At 41.4% G+C, this 14,420-nt stretch overlaps 1 protein-coding gene across 2 annotated transcripts in view; it reads left to right on the plus strand.

Annotated features, from left to right (window-relative positions):
* Positions 1-14,420, plus strand: part of LOC126194711 (uncharacterized) — a 965,948-nt gene that overhangs the window by 552,350 nt on the left and 399,178 nt on the right. Inside the window, exon 4 of one of the 2 annotated variants that reach the window (XM_049932947.1) lies at positions 273-346. The gene's annotated coding sequence lies outside the window, so the exon portion shown is untranslated. The remainder of the gene's footprint in view (positions 1-272; positions 347-14,420) is intronic. The other variant, XM_049932949.1, reaches the window with a different exon arrangement.

The raw sequence follows: 14,420 nt of genomic DNA on the forward strand, positions 1-14,420 counted from the left end.
GGGTGAAGTGTGCAGCCAGGAGAGAGAGCTGTGGTACGTGAGCAAGAACACCGCTCGTGTGCCAAATTCTTGGCCGTCCCTGGTGCACATCATATATTTTCCCAGGCGATTCGTGCTCACGTTGGCGAAGCCAAGGCAATCATTAAGAATTAAAACTAAGAACACTTCTTTGACATGCTTACAGACACTGGACAGACCTATACTGCACGTTAATATAAGATTTTTTTGCGTAGTTTAGGTGGTAATCACTTCAAAGAGTTTTTCTATTGCAGCAGAGAGCGGAGCATTGTGGTGGCTGCCTGCAGACGATACCAGTCGCCACAACGCCGCGACTTTGGACCTTGACGTGAGTTGCCAAGTAATTTAAATCACACTATAGGCGCAGAAAAAGCAGAGGCCAAGCTGAAACTCTTTGAAATTATTCTAAGAAAATGTATTTGAGCTAAGAAGTCGTTTACAAAACATTCGTTCCACCGATTCTTGAGCACTCATCTGGCACCGCTATCAAGTTGAATTAATAGCGAAGATTCAAAGAAGAGCGGCGTGTTTCGTTACTGGTTTGTTCAGTAAGCGTGTGATCATTGGAGACATGCACATCAGACTCCAGTGGCAGGCGCTACATGAGAGGCGTTGTAAATCAAGGAGAGTTTTACTGTTACGCACCTTCCAAGAAGAGTCAGTCGACGTATTACTTCTTCCTGTACACACGTCACGAAATGACCATGACGAGAAAATGAGAGGAATTAAAGGTCACCGACAGTTGTACGCCGGCCGTGGTGGCCGAGCAGTTCTAGGCGCTTCAGTCTGGAAACGCGCGACCGCTACGGTCGCAGGTCCGAATCCTATCTCGGGCATGGATGTGTGTGACGTCCTTAGGTTAGCTAGGTTTAAGTAGTTCTAAGTTCTAGGGGACTGATGACCTCAGATGTTGAGTCCCATAGTGCTGAGAGCCATTTTTGACAGTTGTACTTCACACACAACATTCGAGAATGGAAGAGGAAAGGGGTAGCGAAAAGTATTCTCCGCCACAGACAGTAAGATGACCTGTGGAGCGCAGATGTAGATCTTATAACAAAGAAAAGCAATCCTCAGTTTGACAACCGGTTTATGCACCACGCTGCTCTGTTAGGTATTATCCTATAGAAGGTAGTTTTCTGTTGCCTTGCCTCGGATCTCTGGACAGACTCACCCGGTTAGAGACCTCTACAGTTTGACGCAGAACCCCAACAGGGTTCAACTTCCAGTTTTTCGCGCATTCAAAGTATCATTTCCAGAGCTGAACGAAGCTGTAAGTGACAGTTAAAAATCTCGGGAACTTGCATTTGTAGTCTGACATTTACTCATTTGTCCACCAAACCACAACCGTATCATTTTATGATTCATAAATTTTTCGGCTGGTTTGCTGCTGTCCACCCAGGTGCAGATATTTTCCTCTCTTCGCAGCTACAACACCCAGCATCCTGTATCATCTATTCTGCGTATTCTAATCTTTGTCTGCCCTATAATTTTTCCCCCGCACGGCTCCTTCCAGCTGAAAGTGGACTATTCTTCGATACAGCAGCAGCCGTCGCACCAAATTTTCCCTTCTTTTGATCGCGTTCTTACATAGACGTCTTTCGTCACCTCTTTTATTTAATTCTTCTCGATTTCATTCTTTATGTCAACTTAACTCAGGCAACCGCCTTGCCACAGTGGATACACCGGTTTCCGTGAGATCAGCGCAGTTAAGCGCTGTCGGGCGTGGTCGGCACTTGGATGGGTGACCATCCAGGCCGCCATGCGCTGTTACCATTTTTCGGGGTGCACTCAGCCTCGTGATGCCAATTGAGGAGCTACTCGACCGAATAGTAGCGGCTTCGGTCAAGAATACCATCATAACGACCGGGAGAGCGGTGTGCTGACCCCACGCCCCTCCTATCCACATCCTCCCATGAGGATGACACGGCGGTCGGATGGACCACTTGTGGCCTATAGACGGAGTGGTTGTTTTTAATGTCAACTTAATTTAAATTAACTGTGACGTAGTCGGCATAAAAATCAGACCAGTAGAAGTCGACCTCGGAAAATATCGGTTTGGGTTCCGGAGAAATGCAGAAAGCAATACTGTCCTTACGATATATCTTGGAAGGCCGGTTAAAGGAAGTAAAACCTACGTTTATAGCATATGAAGATTTAGAGTTAGCTAATGATAATGTTGACTGGAATTCACTCTTTAAAATCCTGAAGGTAGCAGGGATAAAGCACACAGAGTGAATCGTTTATTTACAGTTGATTTGTACCGATATTAGCCTGCAGTTGTAACACTCGGAAGGACATGAAAGGGAACCACCGTTTGATAATGGAGTGAGACGGGATTGTAGCGTGTCCTCAACATTATTCAGTCTGTTCATTGAGCAAGCGGTGAAGGAAACAAAGGAGAAATTTGGAGAGGGAATTCAAGTTCATGGAGAGGAAATAAAAACTTTTAGGCTTGCTGATGTCATTGCAATTCTGCCAGACACAGCAAAGGACGTGGGAAAGTTGTTGAATGGAATGAATAGAGTCTTTAAAAGAAGTTATAAAATGAACATCAACAAAAGTAAGACAAAGGTAATGGAATGTAATAGAAGTAAATCAAGCGACGCTGAGGGAATTTGAGGAAACGAGACACTGAAAGTAGTAGATGGGGTTTGTTATTTGAGCAGCAAAATAATTGGTGATAACCGAAGTAGAGAGGATATAAAATGCAGACTGGCAATACAAGAAAAGTACTTCTGATGGAGAGGAACTTGTTAACGTCTAATATGTACTTAGGTGTAAGGAAGTCTTTAGTGAGGATTTTTGTCTGGACAGTGGCCATGTACAGAAGTGGAATGTGTATGCTAAGCAGTTCAGACAAGAAGAGATTAGAATATTTCTAAATGTGATGTTACAGAAAATTCTTTTATTAGATGCATAGTACGATTAAATAATCAGGACGTACTGAGTCGAAATGTAGAAAAGAAAATTTATTAATATCGTAATAAAATAAAAGAAATCAGAGCTCGCACGGAAAGATTCAGGTGTTCGTTTTTTCAGCGCGTTGTGCGAAATTGGAATAATAGAGTATTATTGTGAAGGTGGTTCGATGAACCTCCTGCGAGGCACTTAAATGTGATTTGTAGAGTTCCATATAGATGTAGAACTTGACTAAAAGTAGGGAGCGATTGATGCGACACATCTTGAGGCATCAAGAACTCGCCAGTTTGGCTGGTTCAGATGGCTCTGAGCACTATGGGACTTAACTTCTGAGGTCATCAGTTCCTTAGAAATTAGAACTACTTAAACCTAACTAACCTAAGGACATCACACACACTCATGCCCGAGGCAGGATTCGAAACTGCGACCGTAGCGGTCGCGCGGTTCCAGACTGTAGCGCCTAGAACCGCTCGGTCACTGCGGCCGGCTCTCGCCAGTTTGATAGTGGAAGGAAGTGTGGAGGGAGAAATTGGAGACGGAGACCACGGCTCGAAAGTAGTAAGCAAATTCAAATGGCTGTAGGCTGCGTTAGTTAACAGAGCTGAAGAGGGTTACACGGGAACAACATTATTGATCGAGATCGGTTACAAATATTTCTGATGAAAAGCTCAGAATGAGCCTTACACCCCTTATACACGGAATGATTCTGATATACAGAGACAGTTGTTTGCGGCCAAATCTTCTTAGTAACTATCGCTGGAAGTAATCATTTTTCTGTGTATTTTGCGTACGAATTTGTTTGTGTGTCTTAGTGCGTTTAGACTGGTAAATGTGGCGATAAATGTAATTTTCACTAAAATGATTGTTTATGTGTATATGGCCGACCAGTTAACTTAGGAAAAAAGTACATAGTATTCTACGTGAGGCATGTTTGACTTCGTCAGTAACAGGACAACGCCAGGGAAACGCAATAAACAACCAGTGATCAAAATTCCTTGACGCTCCTTGGAGAACACAAATAACATAGGTTCTCAAATGATTAAATTAAAGCAAATTTTCTTCAGTTGATTGATGATTTTTTCCGATATGCTGGTATATTAGTTTACTCTAGATATTTTCATTAACTAAATTATCATATGAGCAAAGACTGGATGAAAACCTTGTTATCTACATCGTGCCAATTCTTCGGTGCAATAACCACGCGAAGGGGTACTTTTGACCCAATTCCACAACTATTTGCAATAATGTTTGTTGTTCTACACCTCAGACGAAATAATGACTAGAGCCCAGATTTTCATGCACTATGAAATCCTTAAACACGCACGCATTCTTGCAGTATCATATCACCAAAAAAAAAAAAGTCCAAAGTGTGTGAAATCTTATGGGACTTAACTGCTAAGGTCATCAGTCCCTAAGCTTACACATTACTTAACCTAAATTATCCTAAGGACAAACACACACACACCCATGCCCGAGGGAGGACTCGAACCTCCGCGGAGACCAGCCGCACAGTCCATGACTGCAGTACCTCAGACCGCTCGGCTAATCCCACGCGGCTCATATCACCAAAAAAAATGGTTCAAATGGTTCTGAGCACTATGGGACTTAACTTCTGAGGTCATCAGTCCCCTATAACTTAGAACTACTTAAACCTAACTAACCTAAGGACATTACACACATCCAAGCCCGAGGCAGGATTCGAACCTGCGACCGTAGCGGTCACGCGGATCCAGATTGTAGCGCCTAGAACCGCACGGCCACCCCGGCTGGCTCATATCACCAACCGAGCGCTATGAGGCCGTAAGACAATAGAAATATGCGGTAAAACAGTACACAACAACCACTATCTCCGAATTTTCTTAACTTAGGCTCGTGCGTATATCAGCCAAAACATTTCTGTACAAAGGAAACGAACTTTCTGCATCACACGAAGTGACCGATGCATACTTAAGTGAAGAAATTTCAGAAAAAGACAGATAAAGTTGAAAGTCTTTTATATTTCCGCCACGCAATATTTTTTGTCAACTCAAAATCAGAATTTGATCTGATAACCGTGGCAAAGCTAAATCCGCCTGTGTATCTTTCAGTGCTGCGACACATGCAGATGCTTTCAAGAATACCCTGAAAAGGAAAAAAAAGTCAGCCATGACTAAATTAATGCTTTCACAATGATGAAACGTTTGAATGTTGTGCGTTTATTTACCTTGTTTCTGGAGGACATCAGTGTGTTCAGATTCTCATATTTTAAATTCACTGTTTCTGCTACACGATGTAGCGCATGGCCAAAAAATGTAACTTGCTTTAGGCTAAGATAAAAATTTTTAATTGCTTTCCTGGCCTGCATCATATACAAGAAAGCGTCGCTCAACGGCAACAGAACCTTTTTTTATTTAAATTTATTGGCACCAAGTATATTGATTTCTACCGACATCTACCGAGCAGAACTAGGGTGCTTGAAGGAACCATGAAATTTACAGACTAACAAAATTCACGAAATTACTCATGTTGCACACTTGTGACGTTATTTGTAAGAAAAACATCAATATAAGCAGCTATTATGTAAGTTATAGCAATAGATGCACTGAGGTCATAAAATATCATTTGCACATCCAATTTCATGCAGTTAAATCGGTGAAACCTTAGAAATATGCATTTACTCCCCAAATGGCCAGAACATGCAAACGTGCATGCAACATGTATTTGCATGGAAACCAGTGACTTGCTGATTCTGTCAGTCATTGCCAAAAAAACAATAAAGTTAAGAGAGAAGGAAAGTGGAACACGCTACCAATGCGGGGGCTGTAACTTCGCAACAGAATGACCAAGAAATAACTGGACTCATCGCAAGCCAAATGGCGCCGCCACCCCCCAAATCACCCGACCAGTAGTTCAGTGCCGCTCAGTTGCTGTGGAATTCAAACCACGGAGCTGGGCGTACAAAGGCGCGTGTTCAGTGTGGCAACACTTTTTATAGGCTTTTCAACAGTCGCTACGCTACTGGTTCCCGCCTTGTCCTTTACGGTACTTAACACTGAGCTGTCAGTTACGTGTTGTGGCCTGTAGTCCGTACGAGAAGCATTTCAAAAAGGAAGGCGGCGGTTATAAAACAAAAGAATATCATTTTATACCGTGGAACTAGCTAACGGGGTAACCAGGTTGAGCAGTAAAGGTTTGAAACGTTTAGCTTCCACGAACTGTTGACACACAGTTCTAGAAATAGAAATAAAAACATGCTATCAGTACGCTCAATGTCAAAAGTGTAAAGTGAATGCCTGGACTCCATGTCGCTTTTTGAGATGTTCCGCGATAGACATGCTCGTCAATCGTTTGCCAATAGTTATCTAAAGTGTAATGTTTATAAAAAGGAGTCGAATTTTGCAGACGTGATGCATCTTTCCGCTGCTTGTAAGTGAAAGAAGGTAGAGAAGTGAAGCCACACCAGACCATGAGGTCTACTGTTGAAACGTCTCCTTAGAAAAATTAATGAATTACTGTGCTGATAAACCTCTTACGTTATTTGCTTTTCAAACAGCTGAGAAAAAAAATGGTTCAAATGGCTCTGAGCACTATGGGACTCAACTGCTGAGGTCATAAGTCCCCTAGAACTTAGAACTACTTAAACCTAACTAACCTAAGGACATCACACACATCCATGCCCGAGGCAGGATTCGAACCTGCGACCGTAGCAGTCGCGCGGCTCCGGACTGAGCGCCTAGAACCGCTAGACCACCGCGGCCGGCGCCAGCTGAGCAAAACTGAACGTTCTCAGACATTACTCTCTTTACTTATTCTGATCAACACTAAACTGACACACAATATTTATAGCGCAACGCAATCTGACTTTTAATAATCCCTACAAAAGAATGGCCCTGACTAACATTAACCCATACCTTTCACAAATAACTCACAAAAATCTTCGTTACTCGAACTACTGCAATACAGCGAGCGCCACTACTGCCAGCTAAATAAAAGATTCAAACTACTGAAGGCACTAACTACTGATAGGCATAGTTAGCAAATGAAAGATTTTGATAGAGAACAATGTATTTACCTAATAGTGTTCAAAAATCATAATATATATAGCAGTTCATGACATCCATTCGTACAAATGTACTGTTTCTAATGGACACACGTCCAGATCATCCGCTCTCAAAAATCCGCCATCTCACTTCCCCACATCCACCACTGCTGGCGGCTCACCTAACTGCGCAACGCTACGCGCTGTTCACATCCAGCTGCCCAACACTACAATGGCAGACAACAATGCAAACTAGCCACAGACTGCACACAGCACAGCTAGTGATTTTCATACAGAGCGCTACGTGGCGGTACCAATATATAAACCGAAACAGCCTACTTATACTGTTTCATTTATGAAGATGGAAGAGGAGTGCCGCGTGAAGTAAAAAGATAACAGGACTGAGGTTGGGTTGGGTTGTGTGGAGGACAACAGCGAGGTCATCGGTCTCATCGAATTAGGGAAGAACGAGGAAGGAAGTCGGCCGTGCCCTTTTCAAAGGAGCCATCCCGGAATTTGCCTGGAGCGATTTAGGGAAAGCACGGAAAACCTAAAGCAGGATGGCCGGACGCGGGATTGAACCGTCGTCCTCCCGAACAGAACTGAAGGCAGAAGAAGTGACTGGAAACGTTTATTTCGCTTGCGGAATTACTTCGGTTGACAAAGTTCGACCACAAAATTAGGAAAATACTGAAGTGCTGATTTTTGAATGTTCAGAAATATTTTCCAGGTTCGTCGTAGATCTTCTGAACCCTTTACTTCATGATCACTCAACAAACGTACGGCATTCACTGTCCACTGGCAAGCCTACAACATTCTCTGATCGGGTACTGCGTCCTTTAGGTACCTCTCCTTTTTCTTAACAAGCTACCGAGTGATGTCACGAAATAGTTAAAAGACATACTTCAAACGCCCATATAGAGAATCAGGTTTAACTTTTTTCGCTGTTTCTCCATCTCATAAGTACTTGCTAGTTTTCAAACAATGCTTAGCAGCGTTCTTCTTAATTCTTCGCCAATTGTTTATTGCCGATGACAAGGTAACATACAGTGTTTCATAGCAAGCGCCAGAGTTCTAACGATTGTGCAGTACCAACGAAGAAGTAGGAAAGAACTCATTATTTGCCAGTTTTTGGGCGCATAATGTCGAGCTCTTTACCGCCCTAGTAAAATATAGTGGTCTGCAAAAATTAAGGACGGAAGTGACATGTACTGTTACAGTATAGTAGAGAAGAAGACTGAAAGAAATACGTAGTGAGATGAACAGAAATGACTCTTTTATTCAGAGACAATAATGACATTGAATTCATCACAGTTAAGGGGAGGTTTACTATCTTTTTGTTCAAAAAATCGATTTTTTTTTTAAATTGCATTTTTCGATCCATAAAAGTGTTTTGAATCCACCCCTGAAACGGTTTTTCCGAATACGGAACGGAAATGTTTCATATTCGCCGCTAGCGCTACGGTCGCAGGTTCGAAACTGCCTCGGGCATGGATGAGTGTTATGTCCTTAGGTTAGGTTAGGTTTAAGTAGTTCTAAGTTCTAGAGGACTGATGACCTCAGAAGTTAAGTCCCATAGTGCTCAGAGCCATTTGAAACATTTTTGATATTCGCGGTTGAACAATAATGCACCTGCCTGAAATCGGTCTTTTTCACGCACCAGTTTTTTTCTTACGAAGAGCGAGTTATTGTACCGGTGCTTGGGAGGAGACATATAAAATTCAAGTGAAAGTTTGAACGCATGTGTTTGGAAGTTAGCCCCCAGGCATTTGCATTCCGGTGCGAAGACTATGGAGATTGCGACATTCCTGGCAGTGAGAAGCTTCAAGGAAGGGTGTTCAGCAACTCTGAAGACCATGACAACGATGGACGTCATCCTGGGACTCTATTCGATGCAGTTCCCCAAGCATTCGGACGACCACCGCATTCGAGCGGCCGAAAATCGCTTGTCACCGGCCGTACGAGCGACTCTGGAAGAGCGCAGGATGGCCCAGATCGAGCAGAACGCCCTCTATGAGGAAGGGGAAGGACTAGTTTATGGACCCGGAATAGCAGATTGAACGTAAGTTGCATAATATTGCATTTATACGTAGTCAAAACTTCAAACGCATTTTTCTGTAAATGACTTTTTTTTTATCGCGCGGTATGGTAACTTCAAATCTACTGAACCGATTTGCATGATTCTTTGTTTCCGATGAAGCTAACTAAATTGTCTAGGAGTTGTACCACTTTTATTCCGATCCATTAACTATAAATATTTTTGCCTATGAAAAAAAACCTATTTTTTTCAAATGGCCGCCATTTTGTTTCCTATGGTCCAAATAACTTAAGCGAGTTACAACTCCTAAAGAATCTTATATACTTCGCTAACGTCAACTCAATTTTGATTTCAGACGAGCTGGCTGACTTGTGACATACCGCGCGTGGAGGTCTACATTTAAATTTTGTTTCGTTCCGATGGCACTTCCGCCTTTGCTCTTCGACATTTCCGGTCGAAAAAATTCCAGTTTGTAGAGGAAATATCAATAAACATTTTGACCAAATTTGACATTGATATCTGTAACACATCCCGAGAAAAAAAATTCTCAAAGAACATGGTTTTTTTCGGGCCAAAGATAGTAAACCTCCCCTTAATGATTGTCCACTGGACATTACAAATGGCGGGACATAGTTCTTAATAGGGTGCTTGATCACCACATTCGGGAATGCAAGCTGTGTAACGTGTTCTCATACTGGCCACAAGGTTGGTAATGAGTTCTTGTGGTAAGCTGTTCCATTCCTCCACTATTGCAGTTGATAACTGTTAGATGGTTGTTGGTGCATGTGGACGTACTGAAGTATATCTTCTTATCTCATCCCACACGTACTTAATACGAGTTAAGTCGAGCAGGCAGGCCGATCCATTCGCCAAACATTTTTTCGCTCCAAGAGCTCCGTTACCAGCACTGTTCGATGCGGTCGCATATTGTTGCCCATAAAAACGAAATCAGGGTCGAATGCACACCTGTAAAGACGCACAGGGGGACTGAGTACAGTGTCATAATAACGCTGAGCAGTGAGTGTCCCAAGTTCAAAGATTTGCAGGTCAGTGTGCCCATGCAACATTATGCCTCCCCACACCATAACACCTGGAGCAACAAAACGATAATGTTCGGCGACGTTCCTGCGTGCATTACGTGCTCCGACCGCTCTCTATAGGAGGGTGTGTCCAGAAACACTAGAGAGACTGGATCTGCTCCTTGGATACATTCATCACACTACGCCCTTCTTCTAGTATCCTGATTACATTCTTCCTCGTATGAATTGTCCAAATGTCTCCGCACCATGTTGAAATGAAGAACACCACTACAGTGAACCTACTGTTCGCTGGTTGACACGGTGTCTTTTACCGTTCCTTCAACTATCTCGTGTTGGTTACGAGAAGGGTTTGGGGGAAGGCATTTAGCATACAGTCACTCTGAGCTCACGCCGTATGACGTCCAGCGTTCTGTGTACGACTGAAAGACCTCTGGCAACGTACTCCCGCACTTTGATACATTTTCACCTAGTTAATATTTTGTGTTACTTTATCTGCCTCGTTCTTAAATTTTGCAGCGCAGTGTATAGTGAGACGTTTCGTTAAATTAGCTCAGAGTAAAAGAATACTGTACTGGAATAAAAAATAAAATAATGTCTTTAAAGTACTTTGGTGTGAGTGACACACACACACACACACACACACACATACACACGCACACACACACAGGCGCGCGCGCGCATTGTAAAAGTTACGTAATGGCTCAAAAGAGCGTTAGATCCAACAAAGAAGTGATTAAAGCATTATCATATAATTGTGACAGGCTTGTCACTTGTCAGTAATGGATGAACCAGCCATTCTGCAATCCACACAAAGCATAGAATTTTCAAAGTTTTGTCATATTCATCTCATTATCTGCTAAAACTAAGTGCAAATCACCACTTACAATAGCCGCTGCCCTCTGATCCGAATATAAAATGCACTCTAATGAAACATGGCTTATCGTGAGTGGTATGCCACAGACATCACAGACTGGGTCATCTTCTTCGCAGAATAGGAATTCATCTGTTAATGGACAGTGTCATATTCAGAAACAGGGTAGGGTGACTTCATCGTGTCGGAGCGACGGGTATAAGATATGCCACAGTCGTCTAGTTGGTTTCACCAGCGCCCTGTGACTTATGATCAGATGAGAGGAAACAGATTTTGGACAGTCAAACCAACAGCTCTATGTAATATTTTATTCGTGTTCAAACTCTGATGTGAACTTTTTCGAATCTCTAAGTATACCAGAACTGTATTTTACAGAAAAAATGCACTGGAGATACCTTTAAAATAATCGTCGAAATTCGTATGGAATGTAAATAAATATTATACTGCGTAATGAAAAGGGCGTTTTGAAGTTACAAAACAAATATGTATATTCTTAGTGAAAAACGCAGGCAGCCACAAATACATTTGAAATGCTTTATTCCAGCCCCGTAACCATTTTCAGGCATTGATGCCCGTTTTCGGATGGCTAACGTCTGCAATTATATTAATGTTTTCATCAACAGCACTAACGTACTTCGAAACATTGGCCATCTGATGATGTGCATGAATACCTGAACCAGTTATGGGACTGAAATAAAGCATTTTAAAAGTATTTGGGGTTAGTTGCGTAATTCACCAACAATCATTTACGGCCGCAAAGTTCCCGAGATCCAGCATAACACTGAATATGTATATTTGTGGAATAATTTCTACTGCTAACAGTCGCTTTTCAACCAATATTTCATTAGCACGACATGTTTCGGCAGCATTCTGCCATTATCAGGTGCATCCTAGCTACATGTACAATACATTAATCTGAACTCTGATTAAGTCCATTTGCTGTACGTGCCGGTGAAGTTCTATGTCGAAGCAGAATCCTGTACAGAAAAATACATATATTGTTGATGGTGTTAGGACAGCAACCAGCCACAAATTTACTTTCAGTTCCTTTATTTATTCAAAGGAAACCGTTACTGGTTTCAAATCGTTGTGATTCATCCTCAGACGGTTTACACGCTTTCTTTATGACATTTTGTGTGTTTTTATAGATTAATTGTCCTAAAATATAAATAAAACATAATTATAAACACGCCACACACAGATGGTTGCGTTACAGATTTTCGTTGCATGTGACTTACGTGAAACGTCGGTTTCGAGTGTTTGTTTTCATAACATTCGTCCAACCGATGTAAATGCATTCCCACTGCATCCTCGTTGTTGCACACGTAAATAGTTCTCACTCTACACTTTAGATTTGTCGCTGAGATGATTTCAACTACGCACCACATGTTTTGATACATACAAAGAGCTTACAAACACATGAGTATCACAGATGCTATGATATATCGTAACATTAGACGATGATGTCCTATGTTTGGAAAGGATCATATATTCATTTACAAACCTGTAATGCCTTTTACATTAGTACAGAGACATTGAATTTTTTGAGTTGATATTGCTAAATTAATTATAAAGTTTTTTATATTTTTTAGAACTGTATAGGTAAAATAGTATATTATTTTGTTACATTTGGCATCATGAGAATTATAGTAACATACAAATTTGCTACTTGATGTGCAGATAGGAGTATTAATATTATTTGCTTTGGCGGCTGGAAAGTAATTTTTGGAAATTTTTCAGGAAAGGGATGTTAGCTAACTCAGTTTGTTCGTTAAGGATATATTCTGGGGTGCTGTTTTTGTGTGTGTGTATTTCTAATTCTTCTAATATATTCACAGTGGCTCCTTTTTCTGCTAGATGGAAATTTTTACGTTGTCCTCAATGTTTCCCACTGAATGGTTTTCTTCAGCAATATGGGCTGCAAATGCTGATTTGTTCAAGTTACCAAGTCTTAGAGCATCAATATGTTCTTTGTATCTAATTTCAAAACTTCTGCCTGTCTGTCCAATGTAGAATTTTGGGCATGTATCACATTTGAGTTTGTATATTCCTGATTTACGGTAGGGACTCTTGGAGGTATTTACATCATGGATTACTTTTTGTTGTAATTTATTATTTGTGGAAAAGCTGAGTGTGATATTTTTCTTCTTTTGCAATAAGTGTGCTATTTGGTATGAAAGTGGGCCTATGTATGGGAGAGTAGCATATTTAGGTTTGGCTTCAATGACACACAAATTTGGCTTGAAGTGACTGCTGTGAAGTGGATCCGCAGATTTATATTTTAGGACAATCAATCTATAAAAACACACCAAATGTCATAAAGAAAGCGTGTAAACCGTCTGAGGATGAATCACAACGATTCGGAACCGGTAACGGTTTCCTTTGAATAAATAAAGGAACTGAAAGTAAATTTGTGGCTGGTTGCTGTCCTAACACCATCAACGTTTGTCTTCAAACAACAGCCACGGTCTCCATCATGTCATCATATGACAAAATTGCATACATATATTGTAGTATGTACATTAAGTGACTTGGATGTTTAGAGCATTTCCTTAGTGCGTTTACTTACATCTTTGTCGGAAATATATTTGTCTGGCACACAGAGAACAGTGACAAACACATCATAGCTTAACACTTTCACATATAATTGTTTACATCACTCCAAAGAGTCTTAACTGTTATGGTAAACTAGTTTCGATTGCTAAGATAGTAATATACACTGAAGATGAAACCTTTTTTCTTTAATTGCATACAGGGTGAACATTAATAAATCCGACAAACTTCAGGAATGTATTCCTGACTGGGCCGGCACCAGTAGCCGAGAGGTTCTAGGTGCTTCAGTCTGAAACCGCGCGACCGCTACGGTCGCAGGTTCGAATCCTGCCTCGGGCATGGATGTGTGTGATGTCCTTAAGTTAGTTACGTTTAAATAGTTCTAAGTCTAGGGGACTGATGACCTTAGATGTTAAGTCCCATAGTGCTCAGAGCCGTTTTTTTATTCCTGACTGGACATATATGAAGAATTAGAAATTTTCATTCATAGCACAGTACATGGTAACATGTTACTAAATGATAAGATAGAAAGTAACAATATTAATGTTGAATGCTTATCTCATTGAAAATATTGTATTTAACAACAAAACATTTTCTTTACTATATTATCGTATTACCTAACGTATGTCTTGACATATACGGGCAAGTCAGAAACAGTCTGAAAAGCTTGTATAGGTGTTGCTGGTTAGGTTGCGCTCAGAAATAATGGTTAAGAAAAACTTCGATAAGCTGTGCCGTTTCTGAGTTAATTAGCGTTGAAGTTGGCCAATAACGTCGTTGAGCGTGCAAATTCCAGCGGTCCGCCAGAGACAATTAGTATCAGAAGTTCTCAAAGCGCAGATCATAGTGCACGAGACTGCTCAGTCACTGACTCGGGTTCGAACCTAATTACCGTACCATCTTTGTACCGCTCTCTTGTTCGGGTTAAGGAAACCAAACGAATAACATGGTTGACGTCTCCGT

Source organism: Schistocerca nitens, chromosome 7 (genome assembly GCF_023898315.1).
Source record: "Schistocerca nitens isolate TAMUIC-IGC-003100 chromosome 7, iqSchNite1.1, whole genome shotgun sequence".
Taxonomy (NCBI): Eukaryota; Metazoa; Arthropoda; class Insecta; order Orthoptera; family Acrididae; genus Schistocerca; species Schistocerca nitens.